This window comes from Chamaea fasciata, unplaced genomic scaffold, assembly GCF_029207755.1.
Source record: "Chamaea fasciata isolate MVZ Bird 193981 ecotype frontalis unplaced genomic scaffold, bChaFas1.0.hap1 SCAF_70, whole genome shotgun sequence".
Taxonomy (NCBI): domain Eukaryota; kingdom Metazoa; phylum Chordata; class Aves; order Passeriformes; family Sylviidae; genus Chamaea; species Chamaea fasciata.
In genome coordinates this window covers 516,972-524,539 of record NW_027094155.1, presented here as the reverse complement: position 1 = coordinate 524,539, position 7,568 = coordinate 516,972, and positions in this window count along the sequence as shown.

The window sequence follows — 7,568 nt, the reverse complement described above, 5'->3', positions numbered from 1 at the left end:
CAATCCTAGGCCAAAATACTACCCTACAATCCTAGGCTAAAATCCTACTCTACAATCCACTACAATGCTGGTGATGGAAGAAAAAGTTTTTAAGTGACTGATCCATTCCTGTCAACTCCTTCCACCTCTTAAAGGTAAGGATGAGTGGCACCAGGCTGGATGTAGGCTTGGCCGATGTTACAAATGGATGCTGCACAAAGGAAAACAAAAAAGCCAAGAATGAACCATTACTTTCCAAGCTAAGAGCCCCAAAGGCAGGGTAATCTTTTTTTCAATGAAAATGGGGATTGAGTCAGAGTAGGTCTAGGGAGCAACAGTGGGACAACAGTGGCACAGCTTACTGCAAGAGCTGCTAAATGCTCCCAGGCCTGGAAATATTTCAGATCTGACCATCCTGATCTCTTTAAAGACACCCCTGCTCATTGCAGGGCACTTGGACCAGATGACCCTTACAGGTCCCTGCCAGCCCAGCCCAGTCTAGGATTCCTGGCTGTTCTCATTTGAACAGCACCAAGAGTGGAGGTGAGGAGGAGGAGGTTCATCTGATGCCTGGCAGTTCAGTGCAGGAGGAGCCCGTCCCTGGGACACTGTTTCCCCTGCAGCCCCTTGGCATTTTACCTGCAGCAGCTCCTTGGCAGACCAGCGCCGCTCCTCGTCTCTCTGCAGGCAGCAGCTCAGGAAGTCACGCAGCAAAGGGGAGAGGAGCTTGGGCTGCTGCAGCTCTGGGATCCCTTTGGTGGCTATCAGGAATCGAGCCTGGAGAAAAGGAAAGACGAGTCTCTCAGCTGCTTCTTTCACATCTGGAACTGCTCTCCCAGATCCCATTGTTTCAGCTGCACTCTGCAGTGGCAGTTTCTGCTGTGGCACAGAGGCAGAGATGACTTTCCTGGACCAACAAAACCCAAAGCCTGATGCAGTCACAGCTTTTCCAGCATCCAGCAGATCTTGCCCTGGCAGCTGATTTCATTGACTGACCTCCTTAGTGGAAACTACATCAGCAAAAGCACCTTTGCCTCTCTGAGGATTCACCTGACCAGCTTGACAGGCTAGTTGGAAGAGGGACTTTGCTCTACTAACTCACTCTAGTATTTCCAAGGAGTATGACATGAAAAGCATCTCTGCAGCACTTGTTGGTCCCTTAAGCACAGCTGCTATAAATGTCATCAAGCTTTTTCCTTGGTTCTTGAAAACAATGGTAATTAAAAGTAAAGAAAGGAAATCCCTCAGTTAAGGCAAGTTCCCCTGTGAGAAGAATGGGGGTACACTTCTCTCCAAACCACTGCTTTAGAAACTTTGTTGGGTTTGGGTTTCTTTCCTTCATTTCAGGAAAGATAACAGCAGCTCTAAGATGCTTGTTTCCTGTTAGTAGGGCCATCTACACAGCCAAAAGAGCTGGAACGACTTCTAAGCCAAAGCCCAATGTTGCCTGAGAAGGGAGATTGTTTGCCTGGGCTAAGGCTTGAGTTCCCCCACGGATGCAACCAAAACCCCAGCAGATGCTGATGTGCTGCAGGGACATTTTCAGAAAGGGACCGTGGTGGAAGTAGTTCCAGCAGATGGCAATGGCATTTTGTCCAATGGCACACGGAACGTGGGATGGGGGAGAAAGACAGCGGGATCAGAGAGTATTTACACCTTACCATGAGAGGACCTTTATTCCCATAAGGAGGTTCTCCTTCCACCATTTCAATGCCCACAATTCCAAAAGACCAGATGTCTGCTTTGGGGCCATAGGACTCAGCTTTTGCAATTTCAGGCGCCATCCACCAAGCAGTCCCGGTCGCCGAGCTCCGTCTACTCTGCTCATAGGTGAGTTGAGCAGAGAGGCCAAAATCAGCTGGGGAGAGAACAAAAGAAGGTTTTGATTTGAATCCTGTGCAATTAGGAAAGCAAGGAAAAGAATTGCCCAGTTGAAGTTGGAGAATGTGCTGCTGAATCTCCTGGACAACTGTCCCTGCTCTGTTTCCTCAGGACTTTAGCCAAGGAAATATGGCATTGGCTGCTTCAAAAATCCCCACATTTTTTACACGGCCTCCAGCAGTGTCTTTTGTTCCCCTGAAGCTTTAGACTTGTAGCCCCCTCCCTCTGGAAGGGACACGCACAGAGCAATGCCACTGTGGACGGCTCGATCCTTGCCATAGGTCTGTGCACGTTGCCACCGCGTGGTCAGCTCACAACAGGCTCCCTGCACTGCCACAAGCACCGTTTTGGGGGGGCTGGCACTCACTCAAAAGCAGCCCCACAGCCCACATATTCCTGGAATGCTGCACCTGACCAAGAATATACTGACCCAGCTTGACAGAGCCATCCGTTTTGAGGAGGATGTTGAGGCTCTTCACATCTCGGTGTATCACGTGGTTGGAATGGAGAAAATGCAGTCCTTGCAGGCACTGAGAGAGAAACCAGAAACGGGAGGGCAAAAATCAGTGATGTGATTTCATCACACAAGAAAGGAAAGAGCTCTCCAAGATTCCCTCTGCAGGGGAATGGGGAGTAATGGCAGAAGACAGTGCCATTGAGGGCAAGAGCTCGCTGCTCCAACACAGGCAGGGCAGGACCTTTCTAAAGAAAGGCATGTCAGCTTGTCAAAGAGCAACAGCAACTGCTGGTGTAGACTCTGCCCTGCAAACCAGCCAGGATGACTGCTGCTGCAGTGGATGTGCTCAGAAGCACACAGCATTCTGGCTGCACTGCTAACCTTTCCAGCTGAGGACTCAGAGAAATGAGTCTCTCTTCTTTGCTGCTCCTTTCAAACAGTGCCACCCCCACCTTTGCTTTTACAGGCAAGGAATGCAGTGCAGACAGGCCAAAGTTTAGAGAGGCAAGATGGAGAAGAGCAAATACAAGAGCCAGACTGAAAGTGCAACAGCAGGAGAGAAGAGGACAAGAACAGAGTCCAGTGAGTGCAGGGGCACTGGCAGGCAGTTCGCTTGAGATGCTCTTGCTTGCCCAGAGCATATCAGCCACACAGAAACAAAGCCTGGCTCACGGAATCGCTCCTGTCCTGAGCCCCTTTCCCAGACAATACTGCCCAAGCCCTGGGACGCACAGATGGGATCCCTCACCTCTCGACTGATGGTTGCCACGTGGTGTTCACATATGCGAACCTCAGCGATGACATCATCCAGAGAGCCTCCATCCATGTACTCCATCACCAGCCAGAGTTCGTCGAGCACAAGGTAGCTGAAAGAAGGGAACAAGGCCATGCAGATGAACATGCATACATTGGTTTCTTTGCTTGATTCTTGTTTCCGGGTCCCTTTGTGACAAGGACAGAATTCAAGGAATAGACATGCCCTCCAGGCTGTGCATTGTTTGCAGTCTGTGCAGTCTCAAGGAGAACAGCACATCTGTGAGAAAGGAGATATTTTAGATGGCCAGCAAGCAAAAAGTACAGTTTAGTATCAGCCAAGATGAAAAACCTGTCCCGCATGGTATTTCTGGAAAGGAGCACCTAGTGTTCATGGCATGGCCAGCCCTGGAAAAGAGGGGCAACAATCCAAGGGAAATCCTCTCTAGCATGCTTCATCAGCATTGAAGAAACTTGAAAAAATCAATCCTGAGACAACATGGAGGCAGTGAGCTTACAAGGTATTGACTTAGTATGGGAGGGTTGATTCAGGTTTTTGGCCAATGTTCCAACTCAGTGTTTGAAAGCCAGGGAAGACACATGCAGGCAAAATACACTCTCTTCCCATCCATTGGAGATGAGTAGAGAAATAATAATTAACTGATTATTAACAGCTCTATTTTCTGCCAGTGTCCAAAGTGGGGTTTTAACCTCGCATGCTTTTACTATGGAAACAAACCTTCATGGGAAGAGACCATGACCACTCACCTGTCTAAATATTCCACAACGTGGGGACTCTTATTCTTCTTCATGACCATGATTTCATTAAGCGCTTGTTGATTCCTGTTCAGTCCTTGAAGATTGATTTTCTTGATGGCCACCTAGAATGACACAGAAAATCAGTAACTTTAGAAGCTGGTGGAATGAGACCACAACACACGTGGAGCGAGTGATTTTGCAATGCCACAGGTGAGCTCTGCCAAAGTGCCTTGCGATTAGACAAAGGAGTAATTAGGAACTGACATTCCTACAGCTCATTTCTCTGCTCCTTTGGGGGCCAGTTCCAGGACACGTGGCCACTGACCACAATTTGCCTTGTCCACTTGTTAAAAATGGTGTCTCAACTCTCACCCCCCAAAGCTCTGAGCACACTCTCTGTTTCTCTGTCCGTACTTCAGAGAAAGAAATGCGTGCCTTGGTACTCTGTGGATACATCTCGGGCTATAGGCAGGGCTTAGGGCTTTTAGGGACGCCTTGCAGATCTCTCCCCTACATGCAGTTCCCAAGTGCAGCACTGCAGGTGGCTAAGGAACTGCCAGGAACATTCAGATGTATTTGCTGGCAACCAGAAATGAGAATTCAGGACTCTGAAGCCGTGGCCCCAGAGAGCAGTGAGATGCCCCTTTGTTGGAGCAATTGAGAGCCAGGGAGAGCGTCCTTCTCTGAAAGGAACCGCTGCCCTCCTTGCCTTCCTTCTGGCAGCTGAGCAGGACAAAGACTGTCCCAAATGCAGCTGGCAGGCTGGCACCAGTCTGTGCTTCTTGTGCCTTTGCAGCACAGCTCTAGCCACAGCTGCAGCCACAGCTGACACGAGAGAGGAAAGCCCTGGAGAGCAGCAGAATCTGCAGGGGCTCTTGACATTTACCTGTCGTCCTGTGGCAGTGTTGATCGCTCTGCAAACCTCTCCAAAAGCCCTAGAAACAAAACAGCAGCAAAGAAAGGAGAAGCCATTTAGACCTTGGAGTGAAAGCCAGTCCAGACAGGAGATGTCTGCTGGAAATGCCTCCAACCTGCAGCATGCAGGAGGGCTCTGCCAGAAGGCAGATGATGCATTTTCCTCTCCAGTGCATGGGCACTGGGCCTGTTTCTGAAGCATTGGGGTTTAGTGCCTCAGCTCAAAAGGCCAGGTGATTCTTTCGTCTTGGATTTCAGTTTCTAAACTGGGCAGTTTTTATCCTGATCACACTATTTCCTTCAGCAAACTCTTGGGAAGAAATGTTCCTTCAAACAGTTATCTGCCTGCTACAAAAAGGGGTGGTTGCTGTTTCTGGCAATGAAATCCAAGTGTCTGACAATTCCTTCTGACCACACTTCCAGATTCTGGCTGGTACTGAGAGATGGGGCAGACTAACCCCAGTGTCTGAATATGTTTGCAGCTTGCCTGACTTCACCCTTGACAGATATTCCAGCAGCAAATCGTTGCCCCATGATTGTGTACAAGTAACTGTGGTTGGACTCACCCTCTGCCAACAATTTCCTCTTCAATGTATTTCCTTCGGGGATTTTCCATGCTCGCCATTTGCCCTGAGGGAAACAAAATGCAAGATGCTCACTTGAAAGCAGAGATCCCACTATCCAGGAGATACAAAAGGCAGCCCTGCTGGGGCTGTACAGTCTGGCCTTCTGAGTCCTTTGTGGCCAGCTGCGTAACAACAATAACTGCAAGAATTGCAACAAGACAGGCAGCTCTGCAGTACAAGCAGGCCAGCACTGATTTCTACAGTCCTTTGAAGAGATGCCTTGGCAGAAAACAAAGCACAGGGAGATGCATTCCCAGGAGAGGAGGGCATCTTCCCCACCTTGCAGCACTTTACCAAAAGAATGCCTTTCCCTTTGTAAACCCAAGCAGCTCATGCTCTAACCAATCCCAAGGGGCCTTCAGCAGCAGGACCCTCACCCTTGATGAGCAGGCTGAGCTGGAAGACGCCCTTGCCCGTGGCCCACGTGAAGAACCACACTGCTTCTCCTCCCCCTGACAGCAGGGATCAGTCCCTGCCATTGCACTCGCCCTCTCAGCCCCGCACACGTGCCCACCTTCCCGCAGCGGGCAAGGGCAGCAAGGACAGCAGTGCTCCTCAGGTGCCGGCGGGACACGGACAGCTGCCCAGAGGAGATGCTGACCCTCTGTGAGCCCAGCCCAGGCCGTGCAGGAGCCGGCCCAGAGCAGGGGCTGCTGCCTCGGGGCAGCTCCGCGCTGCAGCGGCCGGCCGGCAGCGGGACTCTCCCAGCTAAGGAAGGCTCCAGCCTCGGCACTCACACCAGCCCTCAGGGCCAGGGCAGCCACCGCCACAAAGCTGCCAAAGCCCAGGCACCAGCACTGACAAGCAATGGCAAGAAGGCACGGCCACACCCAGCCCCTTCCAAGCTGCTGCCCCCACTGAGGACACGGCAGGATTGGCTTGGAGAGCAGACACAGCCAGGTGCACGTCAGTGCCCTTTTGTGCCAACAGGTGACGGGAGACAGAGAGTCAGCTGGGCTCTCTTCTCAGCCCCACCAGCTCTTATCTGAGGGCACAGGACCGGCAGCTGCTCTGGGCAAGAAGCAGCTTCAATGACTTGTGCTGTAGAATCACAAAGGGCTTCATGTGTTTTCCTAGAGATTGATCTGAGCAGGGCTTGGGCCAGTGGGTAGCATTCTAACAGTCATGGGAATGACTGGGAATCAGGTAGGAAAAAGTGCCATGGATCTGAGGAATATACAGCAGAGGGGCTGGAGGCTCACTCCTGAGAAATGCCTACAGTGCACTTTTATCTGATCATGCCCCAGGCCTGTGTCTCTTGGATGTATGTTTCTAGGAACAAAACTAGGTTATTAAATACAGATTGTAATAAAAGGATCTGTTTTTTTCATTGGGGGCACAAAAAAACCAGCTCTTGCTCTCTGTTTCTGCTGTCACCTGATGTTCTTTCCAAAGAGTCCTCACTGACAAATATATAATCTTCTCATTAAAAAACCTGCAGATGTAGTAGTGGTAAATAGGAACAGTCATCAAAATGACGCCACTGAGACTCATGGGGCAGAAGAGCTCCTTCAAGATGGAGAAAAAACCTCTACCCAAAAAAAATCCGGAAAAAAACCCAAACTAAAACCACAACCAGAAGACAAAATGCCAAAACCAATCAATTTCCGTGAAGGTTTTTTTTGCTCGGATGGCAGATGAGAAGTCAGGAGTCTAAGGAGAATTTAGGAAGCTAACTATTCTGTCCAGTTTTGCCACAAGCACACAGGACTTGCCCAGATCATTTGCTAGCTCACAGCCTTCTGCTGATGCAAGGACAACCCCTGCTTCTGCCTTTAGCAGCTGGGGAAGCTCAGGCAAACCCCAGGCACGTCCAAGCTGCCCTCAGAGGCAGCGGGAACACCCAGAGCACTCTCTTGCTGCCTTGGAGCACAGCCTCTCCTGTGGGGAGCCCTAAATGCTCCTGGGACACCAAAGTGAGGAGGATCATTGGGTCCAGCTGTGCTGGCACGTGCACACAATACACTGTCCCTCAGAGAAGAAAGACACAAGACATACTCAGGAGCTCCAGGGACTCATCCTCATCATCCTCCATCTCCTGTTGCTGAGCAGAAGCCCTGTCAGTGCTGGAGATGAACGAACTGCCCGGCTTCCACTGCACAGCTTGGCCAGCACTAGTGCCTTCAGCTGACACTGCTGCTGCTGCAGGTTCAACAGAAGAGCCTGTGGAGATCTGAGACAACAAAGGAGTTGGTGTC